The 14,995-nt window shown below is 39.6% G+C and overlaps 1 protein-coding gene and 3 pseudogenes across 1 annotated transcript in view; all 4 read left to right on the top strand.

Moving 5' to 3' along the window:
• LOC130240345 (putative protocadherin beta-18) overlaps positions 1–14,995 on the top strand; it is a 287,342-nt gene that overhangs the window by 49,982 nt on the left and 222,365 nt on the right. The window lies entirely within an intron of this gene.
• Positions 456–7,667, top strand: LOC130241153 (uncharacterized; annotated as a pseudogene).
• Positions 9,990–12,314, top strand: LOC130241152 (protocadherin gamma-A11-like; annotated as a pseudogene).
• The window catches only part of LOC130241151 (protocadherin gamma-A11-like), a 2,636-nt pseudogene continuing 2,495 nt past the window's right edge, over positions 14,855–14,995 (top strand).

The raw sequence follows: 14,995 nt of genomic DNA, 5'->3' as shown, positions 1-14,995 counted from the left end.
CTCTTAAAGTAATGTAGCCACATTTTATACCATGAATGCTGTGGTTATATCTCCTACTTTTAAGTAAATACTGCCGTATAATTGTGCTCTTAATTCACTTTTTTATTTATTGCATTAGTTTGTGACAGCATGGATGCTCGCACTTTTAACTGATTCTGTGGTAGGCTTGTTCTTGTTCATATATATCAAGATTGTGACCAGTTTTGTGCATATTGCATTAATTTAGGTATTTGTGTGTCATGCAGTTTCTCGTTTTAACTCACAGTGTCGCTGTTCACCTGCAAAACCATATCTGGCAATTTCTCCACCCTTATTCTAAACACACTGGGCTTTGAGGTGCTCTCTTTACCAAACATCGTCGACGGTGATTCATTGTCGGATTCTACTCTCCATGTTTCTGAATTTATTTTTACAGTTGTCTTTTTTTAATTCCTGTATGTAATTTCTGCTTAACATCTAAAGGATCTGAATTGTTCAGTGTTGCTGAGATGTTTGCTCTTTTGTTCTTCGTGCTGATGGCGCACACCGCTTATGGAGACGTGAGCTATTCTTTCCCGGAGGAGATGAAACGCGGATCTGTGATTGGAAATATAGCGAAGGATCTCGGACTGGATGTGAAGAGTCTTTCTGGTCGTGATGCTCGAATTGATACTGAAGGTAACAGAAAACGATTCTGTGAAATTAATCTGAATACTGGAGAGCTGACCGTAGCGGGGAGAATCGACAGAGAGGAGATTTGCGGAAAGAAAGCTTCATGCGTTGTTAAACAGGAGCTCGTGCTGGAAAATCCTTTAGAATTGCACCGTTTCATTCTTAATATTGAGGATATAAATGACAATTCACCACAATTTAAACAAAATACAATTAAATTCGAAATAAGAGAGTCAGCAGACAAAGGATCTCGTTATTTATTAGATGAGGCGCATGATGCGGATATTGGTATGAATTCAGTGCAGTCATATACACTTCAGAATAATGACCATTTTATTTTAAGTATTCTTACGGGTGCAAACGGAAGAAAATATAGCGAGCTTGAGCTTAATAAAGAGCTGGACCGTGAGCAGCAGAAAGAGCTGACTTTAATTCTGACTGCGGTAGACGGCGGGGCTCCACCGAGATCAGGTACTGTAGCCATACACGTCACTGTCCTGGATGCTAATGATAATGCTCCAGTCTTTAGTCAGGCCGTCTATAAAGTCGTCTGCCTGAAAATTCTCCTGTAGATACTGTAGTGGTGACAGTGAGCGCTACTGATGCTGACGAGGGACAAAATGGAGAAGTGACGTATGAGTTTGGCCATTTGTCTGAAAATCTTTTGGATGTATTTTTGCTCGATGCAGTGTCTGGTGAGCTTAAGCTGACAGGTGTTATAGATTATGAGGAGGAGACTTCAATTGAACTTCCCATTCAAGCTAAAGATGGTCAGGGGTTAGCAGGTAGATCCACCGTATTAATATCTGTTACTGATGTCAATGATAATGCCCCTACGATAACGACTAAATCTGTTAAATTATCAATTCCTGAGAGCGCGTTACCCGGTACAGAGGTTGGCATCATTAATGTGCAGGACAGAGACTCTGAGAATAACGGACAGGTGCGCTGCTCCATTCAGCAAAACGTCCCATTTAAACTCGTGCCTTCAATCAAAAATTACTATTCTCTGGTGACCACAGGTGAATTAGACCGCGAGCTGCTCTCTGAATATAATATTACAATTACTGCTACTGATGAGGGCTCTCCGCCTTTATCTTCCACTAAGAATATTCACTTGACTGTAGCTGACGTCAATGATAATCCACCTGTATTTCAGCAGCAGAATTACAGAGCTCATGTGCAAGAAAATAACAAAGCAGGCTCCTCTATTTGTTCAGTATCAGCTACAGACCCGGACTGGAGACAGAATGGCACTGTAGTTTATTCTCTGTTGTCCTCTGATGTCAATGGCGCACCGGTGTCCTCCTTTTTATCCATTAACGGAGACACCGGGGTCATTCATGCCGTGAGGTCGTTTGATTACGAGCAGATGAAAAGTTTCCAAGTGCTCGTGTTAGCCAGAGACAACGGGTCTCCTCCTCTGAGCAGTAACGTGACCGTGAGTGTCTTCATATCGGATGAGAATGACAACTCTCCTCAGATATTATACCCCTCTCCGGAGGGAAACTCCTTCATGACCGAGATGGTCCCCAAAGCGTGCGCAGCGCGCTCCCTGGTCTCCAAGGTGATCGCCGTGGACGCAGATTCTGGCCAGAACGCGTGGCTCTCGTATCACATCATTAAAGCGACTGATCCGGGACTTTTCACTATCGGTGTCCACAGCGGAGAGATCAGGACGCAGCGGGACATTTCTGAATCTGACAGCATGAAGCAGAACCTTATTGTGTCAGTCAGAGATAACGGACAGCCCTCTCTCTCAGCCACGTGCGCACTGTATTTACTTGTATCAGATAACTTGGCTGAAGTGCCAGAACTGAAAGACATGTCTCATGACGAGAGCAGCTCCAAACTGACGTTTTATTTGATCATCGCGCTGGTGTCCGTCTCCACTTTCTTCCTGACCTTCATCATCATCATCCTGGCCGTGAGGTTTTGTCGCAGGAGAAAGCCCAGACTGTTGTTTGATGGAGCTGTAGCCATTCCCAGCGCGTATCTCCCCCCGAATTACGCAGAGGTGGAGGGCGCGGGAACTCTCCGCAGCGCGTACAATTATGACGCATACCTGACCACGGGCTCGCGCACTAGTGACTTCAAGTTCGTCAGATCTTATAATGATGGCACGCTGACTGCTGACCTGACTCTGAGAAAGACTCAGTCTTCTGTGGATGATCTGGAAGGACTTGACGCGGAAATGATTGAATCCTTTCAGGTAGGAATTACAAGCAAGTTTTTCCAGTTAGTGTTTTGGTTGCGTAAAGTAAATAGGAGCTGTTTGTGTCTTGATTTGATTACATTGGTAAGTTCTGTTCTTTAATTTTAAACACATGATGACTTTAACATTTAAAGTGTATTGTAACTACAAAAGGTAGTGACTTTAATTTTCAGTTACGAGGCTTTGCTTTCTAAATCGTTTCGTTTCCCCTAAATTTTCCCCTCTTTGTCGTCATTTTCCTAGTGTTCTTGGCATTATTGAGTTCGGGTTAGACTGTACTGAGTATTTCTGACATAATTGGATGCAAAGAAAAGGAAAATAGCTTAGTGGTCCATTCATGCTATTTTGATAGAAGGTTTGAGTCTGACGAATTGAAACTATTTACGTTTTGCCGAAAAAGGTGGCAGAGTTTGAAATGTTCTCTTACTGATTGTGTACACATTTAAATGTGGAGTTTCTGTAATTAGAAATAAGCTGTGAATAATCAGTTTAAATAATAGCAATCTTATAAACACTTAAACACATGAACAATTGAAAACCCGTATTTTTAGAGGGGTTACACACATTAGACTAATAAATATAAACGTGGCCGTCTTATAGTTACATTTCAAAACAATGTTATCTTTACAGTTCACGTAAACACTGCTTTGTACAGGGCGAACACTGACGTTAACGTGGCGAATCTGAGTCGTTGTTTCTTCATTTATAGAGCGCGCATCGAAACCTGCATAGAGAGTAAACTGTATTTCGCTAGCATTAGCTGCACTTAAATAATGTTGTATTAAACATCAGAATGTCATAACAAGTAACAAATATTTAGATTAAAGACATTATGTGACATGCTGTAACGCTTTCAATGGGAACTGATGCTTAATGTTGCTTGAAACTTTAGGCTAGATTTACACGTAAATTAGACGGTTTTCGCACTTTTCAACACACAACATGTATAATTACTAAAAATTGTTTTTTTGAGACTATAGAAAATCTTTGTGGTGTTTTTTTTCTTGTTGTTGTTGTTGTTGTTTTGTAGAAGAAAGCATAATTTAGCTCATTTTCATTTTATTTTATTTTTCGTGGCCAATGAAAATCTGTAGTTAAAATTGAACATGGTAATAAAAGTAGTTTTGCCTTTTGTAGTTGTTTAGATTTTGTGAAATGAACTAAAATCCAGTGGGAGTATATTCTGTTTAGTAATATTTATGGTTTTCAGACAGATGGGAAATGACACAGGGTTTTATTATTTTCACTTGCACTTTGTATGTTAGGTTGATGCTGGATTTCTAAAGTTTACCATTTCTATAAAGTCTTTGCTTTTTTATTTATTTTTTGTATTATTTATTAGTTTTTTAAAGAATAAATGTAGTCGTTGTGTCCATGCCTTATACTGAAAGTTTTAATCTGGCTGTTATTTGATGCACAGTACATAATGGTTTGTGATGTTAAAGAAAGTAGTTTTACACACACATCGTTGTTTTTGAAAGCAAATCTCCACTCTTAAAGTTCAGGTTAATTATTGATTCCATATGGACCCTTTACCGCCCATACACAGTAATGCAGTTACTTTATAAATTTAGTGGTGCTGCTCACCTGTAAATCCATCATCATTATCTATATCATAAATAAAACCCAAGCTATTATTTAATTCCTTCTTCAGATATTAATATGACTTATCTGACTCTGAGAAAGACATAGTCCGCTGTGAATAAACCTTTTTTTTTTAATGACTGAGGCAGGGTATGGTGAATTATTGAATAAAATTGTACTATTTTTATTAGTAACTGATGTTTCTGTTTGTTAAATTGGCGTGTGTAGACAATTAAACTCAACTGTCAGCAATGTGAAACTGCTTATGTGCTTTGGAATGACATGCTGCAGATTTTGCTCGTTGCTGTCCATGGTGCTGCACTGTTTAATTTCGGTCTTATGTCTATCTATCTATCTATCTATCTATCTATCTATCTATCTATCTATCTATCTATCTTCTATCTATATCTATATCTATCTATCTATCTATCTATCTATCTATCTATCTATCCAAATTCTTTAAATACAATGGCTATCTATATCTCTCATTCAGGAGAGAATGTAGCTATCTTTTGTTTCTAAACACTTTACATTTGTAAGTGCATCTTACACATACTTTTTTGATATAAATTAATCCATGCAGTTTTGTTCTGTCGACTCATGGCGTCGCTGTTCACCTGCAAAACAATCAGTGTCTTCACCACACATCTCTCCACCCTGCTTTTGATTCATGCGCAGGGCTGCGAACTAGGCTCGTTGTTTCCTTAAAAATCGTCGACAACGACAGCTTTCCTATATCTGGATTTCTTTCCCATGGTATTGGTGCATCACTGGGATTAATTTCTGATGGATTTCTCAAGATTTTCAAAGATTTGTTCTATAATGGTTGGTCTTTGTTCTTCGTGCTGATGGCGCACACCCGCTTATGGAGACGTGAGCTATTCTTTCCCGGAGGAGATGAAACGCGGATCTGTGATTGGAAATATAGCGAAGGATCTCGGACTGGATGTGAACAGATTGTCATCACGTAAGGCTCGCATTGATACTGAAGGTAAAGGAAAGCAATACTGCAACATTAATCTGAGAACAGGAGAATTGATAGTGGCGGAAAGGATTGATAGAGAGGGGCTTTGTAAGGAGCGGCTTTCTTGCACACTTACATTTGAGTTAATATTAGAAAATCCTTTGGAATCGCATCGTGTACAATTACAAATCCAAGACATTAACGACAACTCACCAATATTTCATAAAGATGAAATCAAGTATAAATACGTGAAAGTGCCGTTAAAGGTGCTCGTTTTCGTGTCATTGAGGCTCGCGATGCTGATGTCGGTCACAATTCAGTGCAGAAATATTCATTAGAGAGAAATCCAAATTTTATATTAGCCGTGAATTCTAGGACAGATGGAAGCGGGTATGTTGAGTTGGTGTTGGATAAAGAATTAGATCGAGCAGCAAAGGGATGTAGGTTAATTCTGACTGCGGTAGACGGCGGGACTCCACCGAGATCAGGTACTGTAGCCATACACGTCACTGTGCTGGATGCTAATGATAATGCTCCAGTCTTTAGTCAGGCCGTCTATAAAGTCAGTCTGCTGAAAATTCTCCTGTAGATACTGTAGTGGTGACAGTGAGCGCTACTGATGCTGACGAGGGGCAGAATGGAGAAGTCACGTACGAGTTTGGGCATATATCTGATTCTGCAAAAGAAGCGTTTTCATTGGATCATCAGACTGGTCAAATTGCAGTGAAAGGGCGGATCGATTTTGAATGAATCAAGATATGAATTATTGTGAGGCTAAGGACGAGTATGGTCTTTCATCAGACACAAAAGTCGTAATCGAAATTACTGACGTAAATGACAATACGCCAATTATTATTATTAAATCTCTGAATATCCCAATTCCTGAAAATGCGTTACCCGGTACCGAGGTTGGCATCATTAATGTGCAGGACAGAGACTCTGAGAATAACGGACAGGTGCGCTGCTCCATTCAGCAAAACGTCCCATTTAAACTCGTGCCTTCAATCAAAAATTACTATTCTCTGGTGACCACAGGTGAATTAGACCGCTAGCTGCTCTCTGAATATAATATTACAATTACTGCTACTGATGAGGGCTCTCCGCCTTTATCTTCCACTAAGAATATTCACTTGACTGTAGCTGACGTCAATGATAATCCACCTGTATTTCAGCAGCAGAATTACAGAGCTCATGTGCAAGAAAATAACAAAGCAGGCTCCTCTATTTGTTCAGTATCAGCTACAGACCCGGACTGGAGACAGAATGGCACTGTAGTTTATTCTCTGTTGTCCTCTGATGTCAATGGCGCACCGGTGTCCTCCTTTTTATCCATTAACGGAGACACCGGGGTCATTCATGCCGTGAGGTCGTTTGATTACGAGCAGATGAAAAGTTTCCAAGTGCTCGTGTTAGCCAGAGACAACGGGTCTCCTCCTCTGAGCAGTAACGTGACCGTGAGTGTCTTCATATCGGATGAGAACGACAACTCTCCTCAGATATTATACCCCTCTCCGCGGAAACTCGTTTATGACCGAGATGGTCCCCAAAACCGCGCAGGCGCGCTCCCTGGTCTCCAAGGTGATCGCCGTGGACGCGGATTCTGGCCAGAACGCGTGGCTCTCGTATCACATCATTAAAGCGACTGATCCGGGACTTTTCACTATCGGTGTCCACAGCGGAGAGATCAGGACGCAGCGGGACATTTCTGAATCTGACAGCATGAAGCAGAACCTTATTGTGTCAGTCAGAGATAACGGACAGCCCTCTCTCTCAGCCACGTGCGCACTGTATTTACTTGTATCAGATAACTTGGCTGAAGTGCCAGAACTGAAAGACATGTCTCATGACGAGAGCAGCTCCAAACTGACGTTTTATTTGATCATCGCGCTGGTGTCCGTCTCCACTTTCTTCCTGACCTTCATCATCATCATTCTGGCCGTGAGGTTTTGTCGCAGGAGAAAGCCCAGACTGTTGTTTGATGGAGCTGTAGCCATTCCCAGCGCGTATCTGCCTCCAAATTACGCAGAGGTGGAGGGCGCGGGAACTCTCCGCAGCGCCTACAATTACGACGCATACCTGACCACGGGCTCGCGCACTAGTGACTTCAAGTTCGTCAGGTCTTATAATGATGGCACGCTGACTGCTGACCTGACTCTGAGAAAGACTCAGTCCTCTGTGGATGATCTGGAAGGACTTGACGCGGAAATGATTGAATCCTTTCAGGTAGGAATTACAAGCAAGTTTTCCAGTTAATGTTTTGGTTGCGTAAAGTAAATAGGAGGTGATTGTTCTTGATTTGATTACATTGATAAGTTCTGTTCTTTAATTAAAACACATGATTACTTGAACATTTAAAATGTTTTACGGTAAAGACTTTATTTTCAGTTACGAGGCTTTGCTTTCTAAATCGTTACGTTTTCCTAATTTTTTTCCACATTGTGGCCACCTTTCAAGTGTTCTTGGTATTTTTAAGCTGGTTGTATACTGTACCGGGTATTTCTGACATAACTGGATGCAAAAAAAAGGAAAATAGCTTAGTGGTCCATTCATGCTATTTTGATAAAAGGTTTGAGTCAGCCTGACGAATGGAAACTGATTTACGTTTTGCCGAAAAATGTGGCAGCGTTTGAAATGTTCTCTTACTGATTGTGTACACATTTAAATCTGGAGTTTCTGTAATTAGAAATATGCTGTGAATAATCAGTTTACAGAATGGCAATGTTATATACATTTAAATCACATGAATAAATGAAAACCCATACTTTTAGAAATGTTACACTCATTAGACTAATAATATAATCCTGACCGTCTCATAGCTACATTTCAAAACAATGTTATCTTTACAGTTCACGTAACACTGCTTTGTACAGGGCGAACACTGACGTTAACGTGGCAAATCTGAGTCGTTGTTTCTTCGTTTATAGAACGCGCATCGAAACCTGCATAGAGAGTAAAATTTATATCGCTAGCATTAGCTGAACGTAAATAATGTTGTATTAAACATCAGAAAGTCATATACAGTAATAATTATTTAGGTTAAAGACATTACGTGACAAGCTTTAAACGTTTCAATGGGAACTTATGCTGAACAATGCTTCAAATTTTAGGCTAGATGTTTCGTTTTTCGCACTTCTCAACACAAAACATTAATAATGACTAAAATATGTTTTGTTTGTTTTGTTTTTGTTTTTGGAGACTTTAGAAAAACAGTTTTGTGTTTGTTTGTTTTTTGGATAAAATTTAGTTTAGCTCATTCTCATTTAACATTTTTATTTTTGTGTGGCCAATGAGAATCTGTCGTTAAAATTAAACATAATAATAATAAAGTACTTTTGTCTTTATAGTGTGTTTAGATTTTGTAAAATGAATTATTGATCAGTGCGAGTTTACTTTGTTCAGTAATATTGATGGTTTTCAGACAGATGGGAAATGACACCGGGTTTTTGCTGTGTTCACTCGCAGGTTAAGTTGTTGATGCTGGATTTCTAAAGTTTACTATTTCTATTAAGTCATTGCTTTTTTATTTTTTGTATTTGAAATATTAATGTAGGCATTGTGTATTCGCCTTATCTTGAAATTTAAAAAAGCTGTTGTTTCGTACATGGTACATAATGGTTTGTGATGTTAAAGAGAGCAGTTTACACCACATCGTTGCTTGTTCTGACACCAAATCTCCATTCTTAAAATTAAGGTTAATTTATGGTTTCGTGTAGAACCTTTACCATCCATACACAGTAATGCAGTTAATTTAGAAACTTTAGTGTAGCCGATCACATGTAAATCCATTATCATTATCTATATCATAAATAGAATCCAAACTTTTGTTTAAGGTCTTCTTCAGATATTATTAGGACTCCTCTGACTCTAAGAAATGTAGTCCACTGTGAATTACGACATTGTCTAATGGTTGATCCAAAAAAATTGCGTAGTGTTGCTATTTTTTTATTTGTTTACTGTTGTTCCTGTTATGTGTAATCGGCGTGTGAAGACAATTCAACTCAAATGTCAGCAGTGTGATGTTGTTTATATGCTCTGGAAACGACAAAATGCAGATTTTGCTTGTTGCTGTCCATGGTGCTGCACTGTTCTTTATTATCGCTCTTAGAGCTATCTATCTATCTATCTCTATCTATCTATCTATCTATCTATCTATCTATCTATCGATCTATCGATCGATCGATCGGAATGCTTTAAACACAATGGATATCTATATCTCTCATTCAGCAGAGAATGTAGCTTCTTGTTTGTGACAAGTTGTATTTGTAGTGCATGCTTCACATAATCCTTTAATAGAAATGAATCCATGCAGTTTTGTTCTGTTAACTCATGGCGTCGCTGTTTACCTGCAAACAATCAGTGTCTTCACCACACATCTCTCCACCCTGCTTTTAATGTCATGCGCAGGGCTGCGAACTAGGCTCGTTGTTTCCTCAAAAATCGTCGACAACGACAGCTTTCCTATATCTGGATTTCTTTCCCATGGCATTGGTGCATCACTGGGATTAATTTCTGATGGATTTCTCAAGATTTTCAAAGATTTGTTCTATAATGGTTGGTCTTTTGTTCTTCGTGCTGATGGCGCACACCGCTTATGGAGACGTGAGCTATTCTTTCCCGGAGGAGATGAAACGCGGATCTGTGATTGGAAATATAGCTAAGGATCTCGGACTGGATGTGAACAGATTGTCATCTCGTAAAGCTCGCATTGATACTGAAGGTAACAGAAAGCAATACTGCGACATTAATCTGAGAACAGGAGAATTGATAGTGGCGGAAAGGATTGATAGAGAGGGGCTTTGTAAGGAGCGGCTTTCTTGCACACTTACATTTGAGTTAATATTAGAAAACCCTTTGGAATCGCATCGTGTACAATTACAAATCCAAGACATTAACGACAATTTGCCAGTATTTCCTAAAGATGTGGTCAAATTTGAAATAAGTGAAAATGCAGTTAAAGGAGCTCGGTTTCGTGTCATTGAGGCTCGCGATGCTGATGTCGGTCACAATTCAGTGCAGAAATATTCATTAGAGAGAAATCCAAATTTTATTTTAGCCGTGAATTCTAAGACGGATGGAAGCAGGTATGTTGAGCTGGTGTTGGATAAAGAATTAGATCGAGAGCAGCAGAAAGAGGTGACTTTAAGTCTGACTGCGGTAGACGGCGGGACTCCACCGAGATCAGGTACTGTAGCCATACACGTCACTGTGCTGGATGCTAATGATAATGCTCCAGTCTTTAGTCAGGCCGTCTATAAAGTCAGTCTGCCTGAAAATTCTCCTGTAGATACTGTAGTGGTGACAGTGAGCGCTACTGATGCTGACGAGGGGCAAATGGAGAAGTCACGTATGAGTTTGGCCATTTATCCGATTCTGCAAAGGAAGCGTTTTCATTAGATCATCAGACTGGTCAAATTGCAGTGAAAGGACGAATCGATTTTGAAGATGAATCAAGATATGAAATTATTGTTGAGGCTAAGGACGAGTATGGTCTTTCATCAGATACAAAAATTGTAATTGAAATTACTGACGTAAATGACAATACGCCAATTATTATTATTAAATCTCTGAATATCCCGATTCCCGAGAGCGCGTTACCCGGTACCGAGGTTGGCATCATTAATGTGCAGGACAGAGACTCTGAGAATAACGGACAGGTGCGCTGCTCCATTCAGCAAAACGTCCCTTTTAAACTCGTGCCTTCAATCAAAAATTACTATTCTCTGGTGACCACAGGTGAATTAGACCGCGAGCTGCTCTCTGAATATAATATTACAATTACTGCTACTGATGAGGGCTCTCCGCCTTTATCTTCCACTAAGAATATTCACTTGACTGTAGCTGACGTCAATGATAATCCACCTGTATTTCAGCAGCAGAATTACAGAGCTCATGTGCAAGAAAATAACAAAGCAGGCTCCTCTATTTGTTCAGTACAGCTACAGACCCGGACTGGAGACAGAATGGCACTGTAGTTTATTCTCTGTTGTCCTCTGATGTCAATGGCGCACCGGTGTCCTCCTTTTTATCCATTAACGGAGACACCGGGGTCATTCATGCCGTGAGGTCGTTTGATTACGAGCAGATGAAAAGTTTCAAAGTGCTCGTGTTAGCCAGAGACAACGGGTCTCCTCCTCTGAGCAGTAACGTGACCGTGAGTGTCTTCATATCGGATGAGAATGACAACTCTCCTCAGATATTATACCCCTCTCCGGAGGGAAACTCCTTCATGACCGAGATGGTCCCAAAACCGCGCAGGCGCGCTCCCTGGTCTCCAAGGTGATCGCTGTGGACGCGGATTCTGGCCAGAACGCGTGGCTCTCGTATCATCATTAAAGCGACTGATCCGGGACTTTTCACTATCGGTGTCCACAGCGGAGAGATCAGGACGCAGCGGGACATTTCTGAATCTGACAGCATGAAGCAGAACCTTATTGTGTCAGTCAGAGATAACGGACAGCCCTCTCTCAGCCACGTGCGCACTGTATTTACTTGTATCAGATAACTTGGCTGAAGTGCCAGAACTGAAAGACATGTCTCATGACGAGAGCAGCTCCAAACTGACGTTTTATTTGATCATCGCGCTGGTGTCCGTCTCCACTTTCTTCTGACCTTCATCATCATCATCCTGGCCGTGAGGTTTTGTCGCAGGAGAAAGCCCAGACTGTTGTTTGATGGAGCTGTAGCCATTCCCAGCGCGTATCTCCCTCCGAATTACGCAGAGGTGGAGGGCGCGGGAACTCTCCGCAGCGCCTACAATTATGACGCGTACCTGACCACGGGCTCGCGCCTAGTGACTTCAAGTTCGTCAGATCTTATAATGATGGCACGCTGACTGCTGACCTGACTCTGAGAAAGACTCATCCTCTGTGGATGATCTGGAAGGACTTGACGCGGAAATGATTGAATCCTTTCAGGTAGGACTAAAAAGCGACTTATCTGTTTTTTTTAAAGCTCTTTAGATTAAAATTAAACGTTTATTCTAATTTTAATTGTTTTTATTTATATTTGTACGGTTTTGTTCCCTTTGAAGTCACATCTATGAGATGAACTTGAATCTCTATGACTTTTCAGCACTTGCCAACAGTAATTGTTATACATAAAGGGTGAAGTTTTTAGCAGACGCCTTAAAGTTCAGCGATGTTTCCTTTCGGTTGATTACTCGTTCATAAGATCATCTACTGATTTTAATTTGTTTGTGCACACGGGGATTCTTTCGATTTTCAATAAGCTTATAATTAAAATGTTGATTTTAAAGACTTTTTATTCTGTCTTGTGCAGTTTTAGTTTTTTAATTAACGTAGCAAAATGAATAAAATTCCTATTTTTGAATTTTCTGTTTAGTATTTTTCTATTTAGTAGCTACCTGTAATCATTTAATTCAAATGGGAAATGATGCGTGATCTTTTTAATGTCGCTCTCCATGGTGCTGTTCTGGCATTTTCTGCTGAAAGCTGGGTTCTTGCTCCGACGAGGCTAAATTATACTTTTTGAATGCTGTGACCCAAAATCCATAATTTTTGTCAATAATTAGCTCGTAAAGGTTGTTTAATTGAGTTGAACAGCGCGTAGTTTTCAAGTTTACACTTTGAGGGCTGGCTGATGTTGATCGGACTTTTTTTTTTTAATAATAATAGCTCAAATTCTACCTCTATGGCCAATTGTAAGCAATTATTTCTCGCTAACCTGATTCATACTTTTGAATGTGTGTAATCTTTTTAGCTGTGAAATGATGAATTAAAATTCAGTCAATTTCAAAGTCTTTAATAGTTTCGTTTATTAAGTGATCGCTTTTTGGTAGTATTGCATGAATACGCGAGAGTGATTTACATGTGTTGATATTGTTTCTGTGATTTATTATTTTGGTAAACAGGATAGAGAGAAAATACTGACATTTTAAGCTACATTTAATGCACATATCAAGTCAAGTCGAGCTTTATTGTCATTCCGCTGCATGTGTGGACATACCCATGAACGAAATGCCGTGTCTCGCAGGACAACAGTGCTACATAAATTAATCATGAATACAATCACAACACTGGACGTAAGAGCTATTCGTCACACTTCATTTTGATGGTCCGTTTGTTGAATTTAAGTTACATTGCATCTACATGCCAGCTAATTCTCATTAGATTTTAGACTGTTAGGTTGGGGTTAGGGTTTGTAAGTTGACATGTACCTGCAAAGTTTCTTACAGACCGTTAAACGTCTGTTGACGGAGCAGAATCAGCAGAAATTAAGCAGACAGTCTAGTAATACTCAAATGGACCATCAAAATAAAGCTATTAAAAAAAATATGCATAACTAACATATACTATAAGATACTTAACTATACACTTAAGACAGGCTATGCAAGTACTTTACATGAGATTGAGCAATGCTGTGCAGGATATTGTGCAAGAGCGCTATTAAAGGTAAATATTGTGCAAAAGAGGTATTTAAGGTTTTAATATTGTGCAAGAGTTATTTATAATTGAAGCAAGCAGTGCAACAGGATTGTGGTACATGGATATTCAACATCGTTTTCAATATTGAGTCCTTGTAAGATGGAGTTTAGATAAAGTGTCAGGTGCATAAGAGAGAAGAGTGTTTCAAGTGGTTTGGCCAGCCAACTCACCTAAATTAAGCACAATTTGAAATGCACAATGTTTCCAAGTGACATGGAGGGATTAAAATGTGTGTATAGTGCAAATGTGCAACCTGGTGCAAGAGTCGGAGATATGAGAGGGTCTTTCTACAGGTTCTACAATAACGGTTACTTGACTGTCAATAATTCATCAGCATCTTTGTTTTATATAAATCATTTACATTCAAGTTGTTTATATGTGAATGCATTATACAGGGGGCTGAAATATTATTGTAGCATTTAAATAAAGCTTCAGTTTGCTTGGATAGTATATTTGAAGAACATATTTCTGTTTGCTGTCCATGGTTCTGTACAGGCATTGTCAGCTGTTTGCAAGTTCTCATACTACGCACACTTGCCTTTGTTGTTGTTGTCTTTTTTTTTTTAGAATTAAAAAAAAAACATAAAGAAACTTGACTTTACATCATATTTGTTTTAATATTGTAAGAAAGTGCTAAATATTGTAAAATATTTTGTGTGTATCATAAATGTTAGCCTGTATTCACATTTAATTTGTTTTTTGTTTAGTTTCCATTTATAATCAGATATATGAGTTGGTGCAGTCTCATAATTGAACTCTTAGCGTCGCTGTTCACCAGTGAAACTGTTCAACAGTGAACTGTTCGTATTGTGAGCCTCTCCGCCCTGTTTATGATGTCATATTCAGAACAGACATCTCGCTTTGCTGCAGACAGTCTCTTTATATCGACTCTGAGCTTGATTCAATGGATTGATTTTACTTTTAACGTGGATAACGCGGTTATTCTGCTCACATCTGTGTTTACTACATATACAAATGATCTGTGTTGCTGCTGAGATGTTTGGTCTTTTGTTCTTCGTGCTGATGGCGCACACCGCTTATGGAGACGTGAGCTATTCTTTCCCGGAGGAGATGAAACGCGGATCTGTCATTGGGAATATAGCGAAGGATCTCGGACTGGATTCACAAATTATCAAG

The sequence above is a fragment of the Danio aesculapii genome, chromosome 14 (assembly GCF_903798145.1).
Source record: "Danio aesculapii chromosome 14, fDanAes4.1, whole genome shotgun sequence".
NCBI classification, from domain to species: Eukaryota; Metazoa; Chordata; class Actinopteri; order Cypriniformes; family Danionidae; genus Danio; species Danio aesculapii.
The sequence above is the reverse complement of the archived record's forward strand: the minus strand, read 5'-3'. Positions and strand labels throughout refer to the sequence as shown.